Raw genomic sequence first — 24437 nt, 5'->3', positions numbered from 1 at the left:
CAAAGACATACACTGACACCAAGTAACAAAGACACACACTTACACCAAGTAACACAGACATACACTGACACCAAGTAACAAAGACAGACAATTACACCAGTAACAAAGACATACACTGACACCAAGTAACACAGACATACACTTACACGAAGTAACAAAGACACACACTTACACCAAGTAACACAGACATACACTGACAACAAGTAACAAAGACAGACAATTACACCAAGTAACAAAGACATACACTTACACCAAGTATTTTGACATACACTGACACCAAGTAACAAAGACATACACTGATACCCAGTAACACAGACACACACTTACACCAAGTAACAAAGACATACACTGACACCAAGTAACAAAGACATACACTGACATCAAGTAACACAGACATACACTGACACCAAGTAACAAAGACAGAAAATTACACCAAGAAACAAAGACAAACACTGACACCAAGTAACAAAGACACACACTTACACCAAGAAACAAAGACATACACTGACACCAAGTAACAAAGACACACACTTACACCAAGTAACACAGACATACACTGACACCAAGTAACAAAGACAGACAATTACACCAAGTAATAAAGACATACACTGACACCAAGTAACAAAGACATACACTGATACCCAGTAACACAGACACACACTTACACCAAGTAACAAAGACATACACTGACACCAAGTAACAAAGACATACACTGACAAACAGTAGCACAGACACACACTTGCACCAAGTAACAAAGACATACATTGACACCAAGTAACAAAGACATACAATGATACCCAGTAACACAGACACACACTTACACCAAGTAACAAAGACATACACTGACACCCAGTAAGAAAGACATACACTGACACCCAGGAACACAGACACACCCTTACACCAAGTAACAAAGACATACACTGACACGAAATAACAAAGACACACACTTACACCAAGTAACATAGACATACACTGACACCAAGTAACAAAGACATACACTGACACCAAGTAAAAAAGACATACACTTACACCAAGTAACAAAGACACACACTGACACCAAATAACACAGACATACACTAACACCAAGTAACAAAGACAGACAATTACACCAAGTAACAAAGACATACACTTACACCAAGTATTTTGACATACCCTGACACCAAGTAACAAAGACATACACTGATACCCAGTAACACAGACACACACTTAAACCAAGTAACAAAGACATACACTGACACGAAGTAACAAAGACATACACTGATACCCAGTAACACAGACACACACTTGCACCAAGTAATAAAGACATAGACTGACACCAAGTAACAAAGACGTACACTTATACCCAGTAACACAGACACACACTTACACCAAGTAACAAAGACATACACTGACACACAGTAACAAAGACATACACTGACACCCAGGAACACAGACACACACTTACACCAAGTAACAAAGACATACACTGACACCAAATAACAAGGACACACACTTACACCAAGAAACACAGACATACACTGACACCAAGTAACAAAGACAGACAATTACACCAAGTAACAAAGAAATACACTGACACCAAGTAACAAAGACATACACTTACACCAAGTAACAAAGACACACACTTACACCAAGTAACAAAGACATACACTGACACCAAGTAACAAAGACAGACAATTGCACCAAGTAACAAAGACATACACTTGCACCAAATTTTTGACACACACTGACACCAAGTAACAAAGACATACACTGATACCCAGTAACACAGACACACACTTACACCAAGTAACAAAGACATATACTGACACTAAGTAACAAAGACATACACTGATACCCAGTAACACAGCCACACACTTACACCAAGTAACAAAGACATACACTGACACCAAGTAACAAAGACATACACTGATACCCAGTAACACAGACACACACATACACCAAGTAACATAGACATACACTGACACACAGTAACAAAGACATCCACTGACACCCAGGAACACAGACACACACTTACACCAAGTAACAAAGACAGACACTGACACCAAATAACAAAGACACACACTTACACCAAGTAACACAGACATACACTGACACCAAGTAACACAGACATACACTGACACCAAGTAACAAAGACAGACAATTACACCAAGTAACAAAGACAGACAATTACACCAAGTAACAAAGACATACACTGACACCAAGTAACAAAGACAGACAATTACACCAAGTAACACAGACATACACTGACACCAAGTAACAAAGACAGACAATTACACCAAGTAACAAAGACATACACTTACACCAAGTATTTTGACATACACTGACACCAAGTAACAAAGACATACACTGATACCCAGTAACACAGACACACACTTACACCAAGTAACAAAGACATACACTGACAGCCAGTAACAAAGACATGCACTGACACCCAGGAACACAGACACACACTTACACCAAGTAACAAAGAAATACACTGACACCAAATAACAAAGACACACACTTACACCAAGTAACACAGACATACACTGACACCAAGTAACAAAGACAGACAATTACACCAAGTAACAAAGACATACACTGACACCAAGTAACAAAGACATACACTTACACCAAGTAACAAATACACACACTTACACCAAGTAACACAGACATACACTGATACCAAGTAACAAAGACAGACAATTACACCAAGTAACAAAGACATACACTTACACCAAGTATTTTGCAATACACTGACACCAAGTAACAAAGACATACACTGATACCCAGTAACACAGACACACACTTACACCAAGTAACAAAGACAGGTACTGACACCAAGTAACAAAGACATCCACTGATACCCAGTAACACAGACACACACTTACATCAAGTAACAAAGACATACACTGACACCAAGTAACAAAGACATACACTGATACCCAGGAACACAGACACACACTTACACCAAGTAACACAGACATACACTGACACCAAGTAACAAAGACAGACAATTACACCAAGTAACAAAGACATACACTTGCACCAAGTTTTTTGACACACACTGACACCAAGTAACAAAGACATACACTGATACCCAGTAACACAGACACACACTTACACCAAGTAACAAAGACATATACTGACACTAAGTAACAAAGACATACACTGATACCCAGTAACACAGACACACACTTACACCAAGTAACAAAGACATACACTGACACCAAGTAACAAAGACATACACTGATACCCAGTAACACAGACACACACATACACCAAGTAACAAAGACATACACTGACACACAGTAACAAAGACATACACTGACACCCAGGAACACAGACACACACTTACACCAAGTAACAAAGGCAGACACTGACACCAAATAACAAAGACACACACTTACACCAAGTAACACAGACATACACTGACACCAAGTAACACAGACATACACTGACACCAAGTAACAAAGACAGACAATTACACCAAGTAACAAAGACAGACAATTACACCAAGTAACAAAGACATACACTGACACCAAGTAACAAAGACAGACAATTACACCAAGTAACACAGACATACACTGACACCAAGTAACAAAGACAGACAATTACACCAAGTAACATAGACATACACTTACACCAAGTATTTTGACATACACTGACACCAAGTAACAAAGACATACACTGATACCCAGTAACACAGACACACACTTACACCAAGTAACAAAGACATACACTGACACCCAGTAACAAAGACATGCACTGACAACCAGGAACACAGACACACACTTACACCAAGTAACAAAGAAATACACTGACACCAAATAACAAAGACACACACTTACACCAAGTAACACAGACATACACTGACACCAAGTAACAAAGACAGACAATTACACCAAGTAACAAAGACATACACTGACACCAAGTAACAAAGACATACACTTACACCAAGTAACAAATACACACACTTACACCAAGTAACACAGACATACACTGATACCAAGTAACAAAGACAGACAATTACACCAAGTAACAAAGACATACACTTACACCAAGTATTTTGCAATACACTGACACCAAGTAACAAAGACATACACTGATACCCAGTAACACAGACACACACTTACACCAAGTAACAAAGACAGGTACTGACACCAAGTAACAAAGACATCCACTGATACCCAGTAACACAGACACACACTTACACCAAGTAACAAAGACATACACTGACACCAAGTAACAAAGACATACACTGATACCCAGTAACACAGACACACACTTACACCAAGTAACAAAGACATACACTGACACCCAGTAACAAAGACATACACTGACACCCAGGAACACAGACACACACTTACACCAAGTAACAAAGACATACACTGACACCAAGTACCAAAGACACACACTTACACCAAGTAACACAGACATACACTGACACCAAGTAACAAAGACAGAAAATTACACCAGTAACAAAGACATACACTGACACCAAGTAACACAGACATACACTTACACGAAGTAACAAAGACACACACTTACACCAAGTAACACAGACATACACTGACACCAAGTAACAAAGACAGACAATTACACCAAGTAACAAAGACATACACTTACACCAAGTATTTTGACATACACTGACACCAAGTAACAAAGACATACACTGATACCCAGTAACACAGACACACACTTACACCAAGTAACAAAGACATACACTGACACAAAGTAACAAAGACATACACTGATACGCAGAAACAAAGACACACACTTACACCAAGTAACAAAGACATATACTGACACCAAGTAACAAAGACGTACACTGATACCCAGTAACACAGACACACACTTATACCAAGTAACAAAGACAGACACTGATATCCAGTAACACAGACACACACTTACACCAAGTAACACAGACATACACTGACACCAAGTAACAAAGACAGACAATTACACCAAGTAACAAAGACATACACTTACACCAAATATTTTGACATACACTGACACCAAGTAACAAAGTCATACACTGATACCAAGTAACACAGACACACACTTACACCAAGTAACAAAGACATACACTGACACCCAGTAACAAAGACATGCACTGACAACCAGGAACACAGACACACACTTACACCAAGTAACAAAGAAATACACTGACACCAAATAACAAAGACACACACTTACACCAAGTAACACAGACATACACTGACACCAAGTAACAAAGACAGACAATTACACCAAGTAACAAAGACATACACTGACACCAAGTAACAAAGACATACAATTACACCAAGTAACAAATACACACACTTACACCAAGTAACACAGACATACACTGATACCAAGTAACAAAGACAGACAATTACACCAAGTAACAAAGACATACACTTACACCAAGTATTTTGCAATACACTGACACCAAGTAACAAAGACATACACTGATACCCAGTAACACAGACACACACTTACACCAAGTAACAAAGACAGGTACTGACACCAAGTAACAAAGACATCCACTGATACCCAGTAACACAGACACACACTTACACCAAGTAACAAAGACATACACTGACACCAAGTAACAAAGACATACACTGATACCCAGTAACACAGACACACACTTACACCAAGTAACAAAGACATACACTGACACCCAGTAACAAAGACATACACTGACACCCAGGAACACAGACACACACTTACACCAAGTAACAAAGACATACACTGACACCAAGTACCAAAGACACACACTTACACCAAGTAACACAGACATACACTGACACCAAGTAACAAAGACAGAAAATTACACCAGTAACAAAGACATACACTGACACCAAGTAACACAGACATACACTTACACGAAGTAACAAAGACACACACTTACACCAAGTAACACAGACATACACTGACACCAAGTAACAAAGACAGACAATTACACCAAGTAACAAAGACATACACTTACACCAAGTATTTTGACATACACTGACACCAAGTAACAAAGACATACACTGATACCCAGTAACACAGACACACACTTACACCAAGTAACAAAGACATACACTGACACAAAGTAACAAAGACATACACTGATACGCAGTAACACAGACACACACTTACACCAAGTAACAAAGACATACACTGATACCCAGTAACACAGACACACTTACACCAAGTAACAAAGACATATACTGACACCAAGTAACAAAGACATACACTGATACCCAGTAACACAGACACACACTTATACCAAGTAACAAAGACAGACACTGATATCCAGTAACACAGACACACACTTACACCAAGTAACACAGACATACACTGACACCAAGTAACAAAGACAGACAATTACACCAAGTAACAAAGACATACACTTACACCAAATATTTTGACATACACTGACACCAAGTAACAAAGTCATACACTGATACCAAGTAACACAGACACACACTTACACCAAGTAACAAAGACATACACTGACAGCAAGTAACAAAGACATACACTGATACGCAGTAACACAGACACACACTTACACCAAGTAACAAAGACATACACTGACACCAAGTAACAAAGACATACACTGACACCCAGAAACAAAGACATACACTGACACCCAGGAACACAGACACACACTTACACCAAGTAACAAAGACATACACTGACACCAAGTAACAAAGACACACACTTACACCAAGTAACAAAGACATACACTGACACCAAGTAACAAAGACAGACAATTACACCAAGTAACAAAGACATACACTGACACCAAGTAACAAAGACATACACTTACACCAAGTAACAAAGACAGACAATAGCACCAAGTAACAAAGACATACACTTGCACCAAGTATTTTGACATACACTGACACCAAGTAACAAAGACATACACTGATACCCAGTAACACAGACACACACTTACAACAAGTAACAAAGACATACACTGACACCAAGTAACAAAGACATACACTGATACCCAGTAACACAGACACACACTTACACCAAGTAACAAAGACAATCACTGATACCCAGTAACACAGACACACTTACACCAAGTAACAAAGACATACACTGCCACCAAGTAACAAAGACATACACTGACACCAAGTAACAAAGACACACACTTACACCAAGTAACAAAGACAGATACTGACACCAAGCAACAAAGACATCCACTGATACCCAGTAACACAGACACACACTTACACCAAGTAACAAATACATACACTGACACCAAGTAACAAAGACATACACTGATACCCAGTAACACAGACACACACTTACACCAAGTAACAAAGACATACACTGACACCCAGTAACAAAGACATACACTGACACCCAGGAACACAGACACACACTTACACCAAGTAGCAATGACATACACTGACACCAAGTAACAAAGACACACACTTACACCAAGTAACACAGACATGCACTGACACCAAGTAACAAAGACAGACAATTACACCAGTAACAAAGACATACACTGACACCAAGTAACACAGACATACACTTACACGAAGTAACAAAGACACACACTTACACCAAGTAACACAGACATACACTGACACCAAGTAACAAAGACAGACAATTACACCAAGTAACAAAGACATACACTTACACCAAGTATTTTGACATACACTGACACCAAGTAACAAAGACATACACTGATACCCAGTAACACAGACACACACTTACACCAAGTAACAAAGACATACACTGACACCAAGTAACAAAGACATACACTGATACCCAGTAACACAGACACACACTTACACCAAGTAACAAAGACATACACTGATACCCAGTAACACAGACACACTTACACCAAGTAACAAAGACATACACTGACACCAAGTAACAAAGACATACACTTACACCAAGTAACACAGACATACACTGACACCAAGTAACAATGACATACACTTACACCAAGTATTTTGACATACACTGACACCAAGTAACAAAGACATACACTGATACCCAGTAACAAAGACATACACTGACACCAAGTCACAAAGACATACACTGATACCCAGTAACACAGACACACACTTACACCAAGTAACACAGACATACACTGACACCAAGTAACAAAGACATACACTGATACCCAGTAACACAGACACACACTTACACCAAGTAACACAGACACACACTTACACCAAGTAACAAAGCCATACACTGACACCAAGTCACAAAGACATACACTTACACCAAGTAACACAGACATACACTGACACCAAGTAACAAATACATACACTGACACCCAGTAACAAAGACATACACTGACACCCAGGAACACAGACACACACTTACACCAAGTAACAAAGACATACACTGACACCAAGTAACAAAGACACACACTTACACCAAGTAACACAGACATACACTGACACCAAGTAACAAAGACAGACAATTACACCAGTAACAAAGACATACATTGACACCAAGTAACACAGACATACACTTACACGAAGTAACAAAGACAGACAATTACACCAAGTAACACAGACATACACTGACACCAAGTAACAAAGACAGACAATTACACCAAGTAACAAAGACATACACTTACACCAAGTATTTTGACATACACTGACACCAAGTAACAAAGACATACACTGATACCCAGTAACACAGACACACACTTACACCAAGTAACAAAGACATACACTGACACCAAGTAACAAAGAAATACACTGATACCCAGTAACACAGACACACACTTACACCAAGTAACAAAGACATACACTGATTCCCAGTAACACAGACACACTTACACCAAGTAACAAAGACATACACTGACACCAAGTAACAAAGACATACACTGATACCCAGTAACACAGACACACACTTATACCAAGTAACAAAGACAGACACTGATATCCAGTAACACAGACACACACTTACACCAAGTAACACAGACATACACTGACACCAAGTAACAATGACAGACAATTACACCAAGTAACAAAGACATACACTTACACCAAATATTTTGACATACACTGACACCAAGTAACAAAGTCATACACTGATACCAAGTAACACAGACACACACTTACACCAAGTAACAAAGACATACACTGACACCAAGTAACAAAGACATACACTGATACCCAGTAACACAGACACACACTTACACCAAGTAACAAAGACATACACTGATACCCAGTAACACAGACACACACTTACACCAAGTAACACAGACATACACTGACACCAAGTAACAAAGACAGACAATTACACCAAGTAGCAAAGACATACACTGACACCAAGTAACAAAGAAACACACTTACACCAAGTAACAAAGACATACACTGACACCAAGTAACAAAGACATACACTGATACCCAGTAACTCAGACACACACTTACACCAAGTAACAAAGACATACACTGACACCAAGTAACAAAGACATACACTGATACCCAGTAACACATACACACACTTACACCAAATAACAAAGACATACACTGACACTCAGTAACAAAGACATACACTGACACCCAGGAACACAGACACACACTGTCACCAAGTAACAAAGACACAGACTGACACCAAGTAACGAAGAAACACATTTACACCAAGTAACACAGACATACACTGACACCAAGTAATAAAGACAGACAATTACACCAAGTAAAAAAGACATACACTTACACCAAATATTTTGACATACACTGACACCAAGTAACAAAGTCATACACTGATACCAAGTAACACAGACACACACTTACACCAAGTAACAAAGACATACACTGACACCAAGTAACAAAGACATACACTGATACCCAGTAACACAGACACACACTTACACCAAGTAACAAAGACATACACTGACACCAAGTAACAAAGACATACACTGACACCCAGAAACAAAGCCATACACTGACACCAAGTCACAAAGACATACACTTACACCAAGTAACACAGACATACACTGACACCAAGTAACAAAGACATACACTGACACCCAGTAACAAAGACATACACTGACACCCAGGAACACAGACACACACTTACACCAAGTAACAAAGGCATACACTGACACCAAGTAACAAAGACACACACTTACACCAAGTAACACAGACATACACTGGCACCAAGTAACAAAGACAGACAATTACACCAAGTAACAAAGACATACACTTACACCAAATATTTTGACATACACTGACACCAAGTAACAAAGTCATACACTGATACCAAGTAACACAGACACACACTTACACCAAGTAACAAAGACATACACTGACAGCAAGTAACAAAGACATACACTGATACGCAGTAACACAGACACACACTTACACCAAGTAACAAAGACATACACTGACACCAAGTAACAAAGACATACACTGACACCCAGAAACAAAGACATACACTGACACCCAGGAACACAGACACACACTTACACCAAGTAACAAAGACATACACTGACACCAAGTAACAAAGACACACACTTACACCAAGTAACAAAGACATACACTGACACCAAGTAACAAAGACAGACAATTACACCAAGTAACAAAGACATACACTGACACCAAGTAACAAAGACATACACTTACACCAAGTAACAAAGACACACACTTGCACCAAGTAACACAGACATACACTGACACCAAGTAACAAAGACAGACAATAGCACCAAGTAACAAAGACATACACTTGCACCAAGTATTTTGACATACACTGACACCAAGTAACAAAGACATACACTGATACCCAGTAACACAGACACACACTTACAACAAGTAACAAAGACATACACTGACACCAAGTAACAAAGACATACACTGATACCCAGTAACACAGACACACACTTACACCAAGTAACAAAGACAATCACTGATACCCAGTAACACAGACACACTTACACCAAGTAACAAAGACATACACTGCCACCAAGTAACAAAGACATACACTGACACCAAGTAACAAAGACACACACTTACACCAAGTAACAAAGACAGATACTGACACCAAGTAACAAAGACATCCACTGATACCCAGTAACACAGACACACACTTACACCAAGTAACAAATACATACACTGACACCAAGTAACAAAGACATACACTGATACCCAGTAACACAGACACACACTTACACCAAGTAACAAAGACATACACTGACACCCAGTAACAAAGACATACACTGACACCCAGGAACACAGACACACACTTACACCAAGTAGCAAAGACATACACTGACACCAAGTAACAAAGACACACACTTACACCAAGTAACACAGACATACACTGACACCAAGTAACAAAGACAGACAATTACACCAGTAACAAAGACATACACTGACACCAAGTAACACAGACATACACTTACACGAAGTAACAAAGACACACACTTACACCAAGTAACACAGACATACACTGACACCAGGTAACAAAGACAGACAATTACACCAAGTAACAAAGACATACACTTACACCAAGTATTTTGACATACACTGACACCAAGTAACAAAGACATACACTGATACCCAGTAACACAGACACACACTGACACCAAGTAACAAATACATACACTGACACCCAGTAACAAAGACATACACTGATACCCAGTAACACAGACACACACTTACACCAAGTAACAAAGACATACACTGATTCCCAGTAACACAGACACACTTACACCAAGTAACAAAGACATACACTGACACCAAGTAACAAAGACATACACTGATACCCAGTAACACAGACACACACTTATACCAAGTAACAAAGACAGACACTGATATCCAGTAACACAGACACACACTTACACCAAGTAACACAGACATACACTGACACCAAGTAACAATGACAGACAATTACACCAAGTAACAAAGACATACACTTACACCAAATATTTTGACATACACTGACACCAAGTAACAAAGTCATACACTGATACCAAGTAACACAGACACACACTTACACCAAGTAACAAAGACATACACTGACACCAAGTAACAAAGACATACACTGATACCCAGTAACACAGACACACACTTACACCAAGTAACAAAGACATACACTGACACCAAGTAACAAAGACATACACTGACACCCAGAAACAAAGCCATACACTGACACCAAGTCACAAAGACATACACTTACACCAAGTAACACAGACATACACTGACACCAAGTAACAAAGACATACACTGACACCCAGTAACAAAGACATACACTGACACCCAGGAACACAGACACACACTTACACCAAGTAACAAAGGCATACACTGACACCAAGTAACAAAGACACACACTTACACCAAGTAACACAGTCATACACTGACACCAAGTAACAAAGACAGACAATTACACCAAGTAACAAAGACATACAAAGACACCAAGTAACAAAGACATACACTTACACCAAGTAACAAAGACACACACTTACACCAAGTAACACAGACATACACTGACACCAAGTAACAAAGACAGACAATAGCACCAAGTAACAAAGACATACACTTACACCAAGTATTTTGACATACACTGACACCAAGTAACAAAGACATACACTGATACCCAGTAACACAGACGCACACTTACAACAAGTAACAAAGACATACACTGACACCAAGTAACAAAGACATACACTGATACCCAGTAACACAGACACACACTTACACCAAGTAACTAAGACATACACTGATACCCAGTAACACAGACACACTTACACCAAGTAACAAAGACATCCACTGCCACCAAGTCACAAAGACATACACTGATACCCAGTAACACAAACACACACATATACCAAGTAACAAAGACATACACTGATACCCAGTAACACAGACACACACTTACACCAAGTAACACAGACATACACTGACACCAAGTAACAAAGACAGACAATTACACCAAGTAGCAAAGACATACACTGACACCAAGTAACAAAGAAACACACTTACACCAAGTAACAAAGACATACACTGACACCAAGTAACAAAGACATACACTGATACCCAGTAACTCAGACACACACTTACACCAAGTAACAAAGACATACACTGACACCAAGTAACAAAGACATACACTGATACCCAGTAACACATACACACACTTACACCAAATAACAAAGACATACACTGACACTCAGTAACAAAGACATACACTGACACCCAGGAACACAGACACACACTGTCACCAAGTAACAAAGACACAGACTGACACCAAGTAACGAAGAAACACATTTACACCAAGTAACACAGACATACACTGACACCAAGTAATAAAGACAGACAATTACACCAAGTAAAAAAGACATACACTTACACCAAATATTTTGACATACACTGACACCAAGTAACAAAGTCATACACTGATACCAAGTAACACAGACACACACTTACACCAAGTAACAAAGACATACACTGACACCAAGTAACAAAGACATACACTGATACCCAGTAACACAGACACACACTTACACCAAGTAACAAAGACATACACTGACACCAAGTAACAAAGACATACACTGACACCCAGAAACAAAGCCATACACTGACACCAAGTCACAAAGACATACACTTACACCAAGTAACACAGACATACACTGACACCAAGTAACAAAGACATACACTGACACCCAGTAACAAAGACATACACTGACACCCAGGAACACAGACACACACTTACACCAAGTAACAAAGGCATACACTGACACCAAGTAACAAAGACACACACTTACACCAAGTAACACAGACATACACTGACACCAAGTAACAAAGACAGACAATTACACCAAGCAACAAAGACATACAAAGACACCAAGTAACAAAGACATACACTTACACCAAGTAACAAAGACACACACTTACACCAAGTAACACAGACATACACTGACACCAAGTAACAAAGACAGACAATAGCACCAAGTAACAAAGACATACACTTACACCAAGTATTTTGACATACACTGACACCAAGTAACAAAGACATACACTGATACCCAGTAACACAGACGCACACTTACAACAAGTAACAAAGACATACACTGACACCAAGTAACAAAGACATACACTGATACCCAGTAACACAGACACACACTTACACCAAGTAACAAAGACATACACTGATACCCAGTAACACAGACACACTTACACCAAGTAACAAAGACATCCACTGCCACCAAGTCACAAAGACATACACTGATACCCAGTAACACAAACACACACATATACCAAGTAACAAAGACATACACTGATACCCAGTAACACAGACACACACTTACACCAAGTAACACAGACATACACTGACACCAAGTAACAAAGACAGACAATTACACCAAGTAGCAAAGACATACACTGACACCAAGTAACAAAGAAACACACTTACACCAAGTAACAAAGACATACACTGACACCAAGTAACAAAGACATACACTGATACCCAGTAACTCAGACACACACTTACACCAAGTAACAAAGACATACACTGACACCAAGTAACAAAGACATACACTGATACCCAGTAACACATACACACACTTACACCAAATAACAAAGACATACACTGACACTCAGTAACAAAGACATACACTGACACCCAGGAACACAGACACACACTGTCACCAAGTAACAAAGACACAGACTGACACCAAGTAACGAAGAAACACATTTACACCAAGTAACACAGACATACACTGACACCAAGTAATAAAGACAGACAATTACACCAAGTAAAAAAGACATACACTTACACCAAATATTTTGACATACACTGACACCAAGTAACAAAGACATAGACTGATACCCAGTAACACAGACACACACTTACACCAAGTAACAAAGACATACACTGACCCCAAGTCACAAAGACACACACTGACACCCAGTAACACAGACGCACACTTACACCAAGTAACACAGACATACACTGACACCAAGTAACAAAGACATACACTGACACCAAGTAACAAAGACATACACTTACACCAAGTAACACAGACATACACTGACACCAAGTGACAATGACATACAATTACACCAAGTAACAAAGACACACACTTACACCAAGTAACAAAGACACACATTTACACCAAGTGACACAGACATACACTGACACCATATATTTTGACATACACTGACACCAAGTAACAAAGACATGCACTGATACCCAGTAACGCAGACACACACTTACACCAAGTAACAAAGACAAACACTGACACCAAGTCACAAAGACACACACTGACATCCAGTAACAACGTCATACACTGACACCAAGTCACAAAGACATACACTGATACCCAGTAGCACAGACACACACTTACACCAAGTAACACGGACATACACTGACACCAAGTAACAAAGACAAACACTGATCCCCAGTAACACAGACACGCACTTACACCAAGTAACAAAGACAGAGACTGATACCCAGTAACACAGACACACACTTACACCAAGTAACAAAGACATACACTGACACCCAGTAACAAGGACATACACTGACACCCAGTAACACAGACACACACGGACACCAAGTAACAAAGACACACACTTACACCAAGTAACACAGACACACACTGACACCCAGTAACACAAACAAACACACTGACACCCAGTAACACAGACACACACTGACACCAAGTAACAAAGACATACACTGACACCCAGTAACACAGACATACACAGGGCGGCACAGAGGCGCAGTGGTTCGCACTGCAGCCTCACAGCTCCAGCAACCCGGGTTCGATTCTGGGTGCTGCCTGTGCGGAGTTTGCAAGTTCTCCCTGTGTCTGCGTGGGTTTCCTCCGGGTGCTCCGGTTTCCTCCCACATGCCAAAGACTTGCAGGTTGATAGGTTAATTGGCCATTATAAATTGCCCCGTGTATAGGTAGGTGGTAGGCAAATATATAGGGACCGGTGGGGATGTTATTGGAATATGGGATTCGTGTAGGTTTAGTATAAATGGGTGGTTGATGGTCGTCACAGACTCGGTGGGCCGAAGGGCCTGTTTCAGTGCTGTATCTCTGAACTAACTAAATACTTACACCTAGTGTCACAGACACACACTGACACCCAGTAACACACACTGATACACAGTAACAAAGACAGACACTGACACGCAGGAACACAGAAACACACTGACACCCAGTAACCCAAACAAACACACTTACACCAAGTAACAAAGACATACACTGACACCAAGTAACAAAGACATACACTTACACCAAGTAACACAGACATGCACTGACACCAAGTAACAATGACATACACTTACACCAAGTATTTTGACATACACTGACACCACGTAACAAAGACATACACTGATACCCAGTAACAAAGACATACACTGACACCAAGTCACAAAGACATACACTGATACCCAGTAACACAGACACACACTTACACCAAGTAACATAGACATACACTGACACCAAGTAACAAAGACATACACTGATACCCAGTAACACAGACACACACTTACACCAAGTAACACAGACACACACTTACACCAAGTAACAAAGCCATACACTGACACCAAGTCACAAAGACATACACTTACACCAAGTAACACAGACATACACTGACACCAAGTAACAAAGACATACACTGACACCAAGTAACAAAGACATACACTGATACCCAGTAACACAGACACACACTGACACCAAGTAACAAAGACAGACACTGATACCCAGTAACACAGAAAAACACTTACACCAAGTAACAAAGAAATACACTGACACCCAGTATCAAAGACATACACTGACACCCAGTAACACAGACACACACAGACACCAAATAACAAAGACACACACTTACACCAAGTAACACAGACACACACTGACACCCAGTAACACAAACAAACACACTGACACCCAGTAACACAGACACTCACTGACACCAAGTAACAAAGACATACACTGACACCCAGTAACACAGACACACACTGACACCAAGTAACAAAGACATACACTGACACCAAGTAACAAAGACATACACTGATACCCAGTAACACAGACACACACTTACACCCAGTAACACACACACTGACACCCAGTAACAAAGACATACACTGACACCAAGTAACAAAGACATACACTGATACCCAGTAACAAAGACACACACTTACACCAAGTAACAAAGACAGACACTGATACCCAGTAACACAGACAAACACTTACACCAAGTAAAAAAGACATACACTGACACCCAGTAACAAAGACATACACTGATACCTAGTAACACAGACACACACTTGCACCCAGTAACACACACACTGACACCCAGTAACACAGAGAAACACTGATACACAGGAACAAAGACATACACTGACACCAAGTAACACGGACACACAATGACACCCAGTAACAAAGACATACACTGACACACTGACACCCAGTAACAAAGACATACACTGACACAAAGACACAAAGACATACACTGATACCAAGTCACAAAGACATACAGTGATACCCAGTAACACAGACACACACTGACACCAAGTAACAAAGGCATACGCTTACACCAAGTAACAAACATACACACTTACACCAAGTAACACAGACAGGCACTGACACCAAGTAACAAAGACAGACAATTACACCAAGTAACAAAGACATACACTGATACCCAGTAACACAGACACACACTTACACCAAGTAACAAAGACAGACAATTACACCAAGTAACAAAGACATCCACTTACACCAAGTATTTTGACGGACACTGACAACAAGTAACAAAGACATACACTGACACCAAGTAACAAAGACATACACTGATACCCAGTAACACAGACACACACTTACACCAAGTAACAAAGACAGACAATTACACCAAGTAACAAAGACATCCACTTACACCAAGTATTTTGACATACACTGACACCAAGCAACAAAGACATACACTTATACCCAGCAACACAGACATACACTGACACCAAGTAACAAAGACATACACTGATACCCAGTAACACAGACACACACTTACAACAAGTCACAAAGACAGACACTGATACCCAGTAACACAGACACACACTTACACCAAGTAACAAAGACATACACTGACACCCAGTAACAAAGACATACACTGACACCCAGTAAAAGAGACACACACGGACACCAAGTAACAAAGACACACACTGACACCCAGTAACACAGACAAACACTTGCAACAAGTAACACAGACATACACTGACACCAAGTAACAAAGACATACACTGATACCCAGTAACACAGGCACACACTGGGCGGTGTGGGGGCACATTGGCGCAGTGGTTAGCACCGCAGCCTCACAGCTCCAGGCACCCGGGTTCGATTCTGGGTACTGCCTGTGCGGAGTTTGCAAGTTCTCCCTGTGTCTGCGTGGGTTTCCTCTGGGTGCTCCGGTTTCCTCCCACATGCCAAAGACTTGCAGGTTTATAGGTTAATTGGCCATTATAAATTGCCCCTAGTGCAGGTAGGTGGCAGGGAAATATATAGGGACCGGTGGTGATGTTATTGGAATATGGGATTCGTGTAGGATTAGTATAAATGTGTGGTTGTTGGTCGGTACAGACTCGGTGGGCCGAAGGGCCTGTTTCAGTGCTGTATCTCCAAACTAAACTAAATACTGACACCTAGTGTCACAGACACACGCTGACACCCAGTAACACACACTGATACACAGTAACAAAGACATCCACTGACACCCAGGAACACTGACACCAAGTCACAAAGACACACACTTACACCAAGTAACAAAGACATACACTGACACCAAGTAACAGAGACACACACTTACACCAAGTAACAAACACATACACTGACAGCAAGTAACAAAGACATACACTTACACCAAGTAACAAAGACATACACTGATAACCAGTAACACAGATCCACACTTACACCCAGTAACACACACACACTGACACCCAGTTAGAAATACACACTGACCCCCAGTAACACAGACACACACTGACCCCCAGTAGCACAGACAGACACTGATACCCAGTAACAAAGACATGCAGTGACACCAAGTCACAATGACATACACTGATACCCAGTCACACAGACACACACTTACACCAAGTGACACAGACATACACTGACACCAAATAACAAAGACATACACTGTTACCCAGTAACACAGACACACACTTACACCAAGTAACAAAGACAGACACTGATACCAAGTAACACAGACACACACGGACACCAAGTAACAAAGACACACACTTACACCAAGTAACACAGACACACACTGACACCCAGTAACACAGACACACACTTACACCAAGTAACGCAGACATACACTGACACCAATTAACAAAGACATACACTTACACCAAGTAACAAAGACAGACACTGATACCCAGTAACACAGACACACACGCACACCAAGTAACAAAGACACACACTTACACCAAGTAACACAGACACACACTGACACCAAGTCACAAAGACATACACTGATACCAAGTCACAAAGACATACACTGACACCTAGTAACAAAGACAGACAATTACACCAAGTATTTTGACAGACACTGACACCAAGTAACAAAGACAGACACTGATACCCAGTAACACAGAAAAACACTTACACCAAGTAACAAAGAAATACACTGACACCCAGTAACAAAGACATACACTGACACCCAGTAACACAGACACACACAGACACCAAATAACAAAGACACACACTTAAACCAAGTAACACAGACACACACTGACACCCAGTAACACAAACAAACACACTGACACCCAGTAACACAGACACACACTGACACCAAGTAACAAAGACATACACTGACACCCAGTAACACAGACACACACTGACACCAAGTAACAAAGACATACACTGACACCAAGTAACAAAGACATACACTCATACCCAGTAACACAGACACACACTTACACCCAGTAACACACACACTGACACCCAGTAACAAAGACATACACTGACACCAAGTAACAAAGACATACACTGATACCCAGTAACAAAGACACACACTTACACCAAGTAACAAAGACAGACACTGATACCCAGTAACACAGACAAACACTTACACCAAGTAAAAAAGACATACACTGACACCCAGTAACAAAGACATACACTGATACCCAGTAACAAAGACACACACTTACACCCAGTAACACACACACTGACACCCAGTAACACAGAGAAACACTGATACACAGGAACAAAGACATACACTGACACCAAGTAACACGGACACACAATGACACCCAGTAACAAAGACAGACACTGACACACTGACACCCAATAACAAAGACATACACTGACACAAAGACACAAAGACATACACTGATACCAAGTCACAAAGACATACAGTGATACCCAGTAACACAGACACACACTGACACCAAGTAACAAAGGCATACGCTTACACCAAGTAACAAACATACACACTTACACCAAGTAACACAGACAGGCACTGACACCAAGTAACAAAGACAGACAATTACACCAAGTATTTTGACGTACACTGACACCAAGTAACAAAGACATACACTGACACCAAGTAACAAAGACTTACACTGATACCCAGTAACACAGACACACACTTACACCAAGTAACAAAGACAGACAATTACACCAAGTAACAAAGACATCCACTTACACCAAGTATTTTGACATACACTGACACCAAGCAACAAAGACATACACTGATACCCAGCAACACAGACATACACTGACACCAAGTAACAAAGACATACACTGATACCCAGTAACACAGACACACACTTACAACAAGTAACAAAGACATACACTGATACCAAGTCACAAAGACATACACTGACACCTAGTAACAAAGACAGACAATTACACCAAGTATTTTGACAGACACTGACACCAAGTAACAAAGACATACACTGATACCCAGTAACACAGACACACACTGACACCCAGTAACGCAGACACATACTGACACCAAGTAACAAAGACATACACTGATACCCAGTAACACAGGCACACACTGGGCGGTGTGGGGGCACATTGGCGCAGTGGTTAGCACCGCAGCCTCACAGCTCCAGGCACCCGGGTTCGATTCTGGGTACTGCCTGTGCGGAGTTTGCAAGTTCTCCCTGTGTCTGCGTGGGTTTCCTCTGGGTGCTCCGGTTTCCTCCCACATGCCAAAGACTTGCAGGTTTATAGGTTAATTGGCCATTATAAATTGCCCCTAGTGCAGGTAGGTGGCAGGGAAATATATAGGGACCGGTGGTGATGTTATTGGAATATGGGATTCGTGTAGGATTAGTATAAATGTGTGGTTGTTGGTCGGTACAGACTCGGTGGGCCGAAGGGCCTGTTTCAGTGCTGTATCTCCAAACTAAACTAAATACTGACACCTAGTGTCACAGACACACGCTGACACCCAGTAACACACACTGATACACAGTAACAAAGACATCCACTGACACCCAGAAACACTGACACCAAGTAACAAAGACACACACTTACACCAAGTAACAAAGACATACACTGACACCAAGTAACAGAGACACACACTTACACCAAGTAACAAACACATACACTGACACCAAGTAACAAAGACATACACTTACACCAAGTAACAAAGACATACACTGATAACCAGTAACACAGATCCACACTTACACCCAGTAACACACACACACTGACACCCAGTTAGAAACACACACTGACCCCCAGTAACACAGACACACACTGACCCCCAGTAGCACAGACAGACACTGATACCCAGTAACAAAGACATGCAGTGACACCAAGTCACAATGACATACACTGATACCCAGTCACACAGACACACACTTACACCAAGTGACACAGACATACACTGACACCAAATAACAAAGACATACACTGATACCCAGTAACACAGACACACACTTACACCAAGTAACAAAGACAGACACTGATACCAAGTAACACAGACACACACGGACACCAAGTAACAAAGACACACACTTACACCAAGTAACACAGACACACACTGACACCCAGTAACACAGACACACACTTACACCAAGTAACGCAGACATACACTGACACCAATTAACAAAGACATACACTTACACCAAGTAACAAAGACAGACACTGATACCCAGTAACACAGACACACACGCACACCAAGTAACAAAGACACACACTTACACCAAGTAACACAGACACACACTGACACCAAGTCACAAAGACATACACTGATACCAAGTCACAAAGACATACACTGACACCTAGTAACAAAGACAGACAATTACACCAAGTATTTTGACAGACACTGACACCAAGTAACAAAGACAGACACTGATACCCAGTAACACAGAAAAACACTTACACCAAGTAACAAAGAAATACACTGACACCCAGTAACAAAGACATACACTGACACCCAGTAACACAGACACACACAGACACCAAATAACAAAGACACACACTTAAACCAAGTAACACAGACACACACTGACACCCAGTAACACAAACAAACACACTGACACCCAGTAACACAGACACACACTGACACCAAGTAACAAAGACATACACTGACACCCAGTAACACAGACACACACTGACACCAAGTAACAAAGACATACACTGACACCAAGTAACAAAGACATACACTCATACCCAGTAACACAGACACACACTTACACCCAGTAACACACACACTGACACCCAGTAACAAAGACATACACTGACACCAAGTAACAAAGACATACACTGATACCCAGTAACAAAGACACACACTTACACCAAGTAACAAAGACAGACACTGATACCCAGTAACACAGACAAACACTTACACCAAGTAAAAAAGACATACACTGACACCCAGTAACAAAGACATACACTGATACCCAGTAACAAAGACACACACTTACACCCAGTAACACACACACTGACACCCAGTAACACAGAGAAACACTGATACACAGGAACAAAGACATACACTGACACCAAGTAACACGGACACACAATGACACCCAGTAACAAAGACAGACACTGACACACTGACACCCAATAACAAAGACATACACTGACACCAAGACACAAAGACATACACTGATACCAAGTCACAAAGACATACAGTGATACCCAGTAACACAGACACACACTGACACCAAGTAACAAAGGCATACGCTTACACCAAGTAACAAACATACACACTTACACCAAGTAACACAGACAGGCACTGACACCAAGTAACAAAGACAGACAATTACACCAAGTATTTTGACGTACACTGACACCAAGTAACAAAGACATACACTGACACCAAGTAACAAAGACATACACTGATACCGAGTAACACAGACACACACTTACACCAAGTAACAAAGACAGACAATTACACCAAGTAACAAAGACATCCACTTACACCAAGTATTTTGACATACACTGACACCAAGCAACAAAGACATACACTGATACCCAGCAACACAGACATACACTGACACCAAGTAACAAAGACATACACTGATACCCAGTAACACAGACACACACTTACAACAAGTAACAAAGACATACACTGATACCAAGTCACAAAGACATACACTGACACCTAGTAACAAAGACAGACAATTACACCAAGTATTTTGACAGACACTGACACCAAGTAACAAAGACATACACTGATACCCAGTAACACAGACACACACTGACACCCAGTAACGCAGACACATACTGACACCAAGTAACAAAGACATACACTGATACCCAGTAACACAGGCACACACTGGGCGGTGTGGGGGCACATTGGCGCAGTGGTTAGCACCGCAGCCTCACAGCTCCAGGCACCCGGGTTCGATTCTGGGTACTGCCTGTGCGGAGTTTGCAAGTTCTCCCTGTGTCTGCGTGGGTTTCCTCTGGGTGCTCCGGTTTCCTCCCACATGCCAAAGACTTGCAGGTTTATAGGTTAATTGGCCATTATAAATTGCCCCTAGTGCAGGTAGGTGGCAGGGAAATATATAGGGACCGGTGGTGATGTTATTGGAATATGGGATTCGTGTAGGATTAGTATAAATGTGTGGTTGTTGGTCGGTACAGACTCGGTGGGCCGAAGGGCCTGTTTCAGTGCTGTATCTCCAAACTAAACTAAATACTGACACCTAGTGTCACAGACACACGCTGACACCCAGTAACACACACTGATACACAGTAACAAAGACATCCACTGACACCCAGAAACACTGACACCAAGTAACAAAGACACACACTTACACCAAGTAACAAAGACATACACTGACACCAAGTAACAGAGACACACACTTACACCAAGTAACAAACACATACACTGACACCAAGTAACAAAGACATACACTTACACCAAGTAACAAAGACATACACTGATAACCAGTAACACAGATCCACACTTACACCCAGTAACACACACACACTGACACCCAGTTAGAAACACACACTGACCCCCAGTAACACAGACACACACTGACCCCCAGTAGCACAGACAGACACTGATACCCAGTAACAAAGACATGCA

Source organism: Heterodontus francisci, chromosome 28, assembly GCF_036365525.1.
Source record: "Heterodontus francisci isolate sHetFra1 chromosome 28, sHetFra1.hap1, whole genome shotgun sequence".
Classification (NCBI taxonomy): domain Eukaryota; kingdom Metazoa; phylum Chordata; class Chondrichthyes; order Heterodontiformes; family Heterodontidae; genus Heterodontus; species Heterodontus francisci.
The sequence above is the reverse complement of the archived record's forward strand: the minus strand, read 5'-3'. Positions refer to the sequence as shown.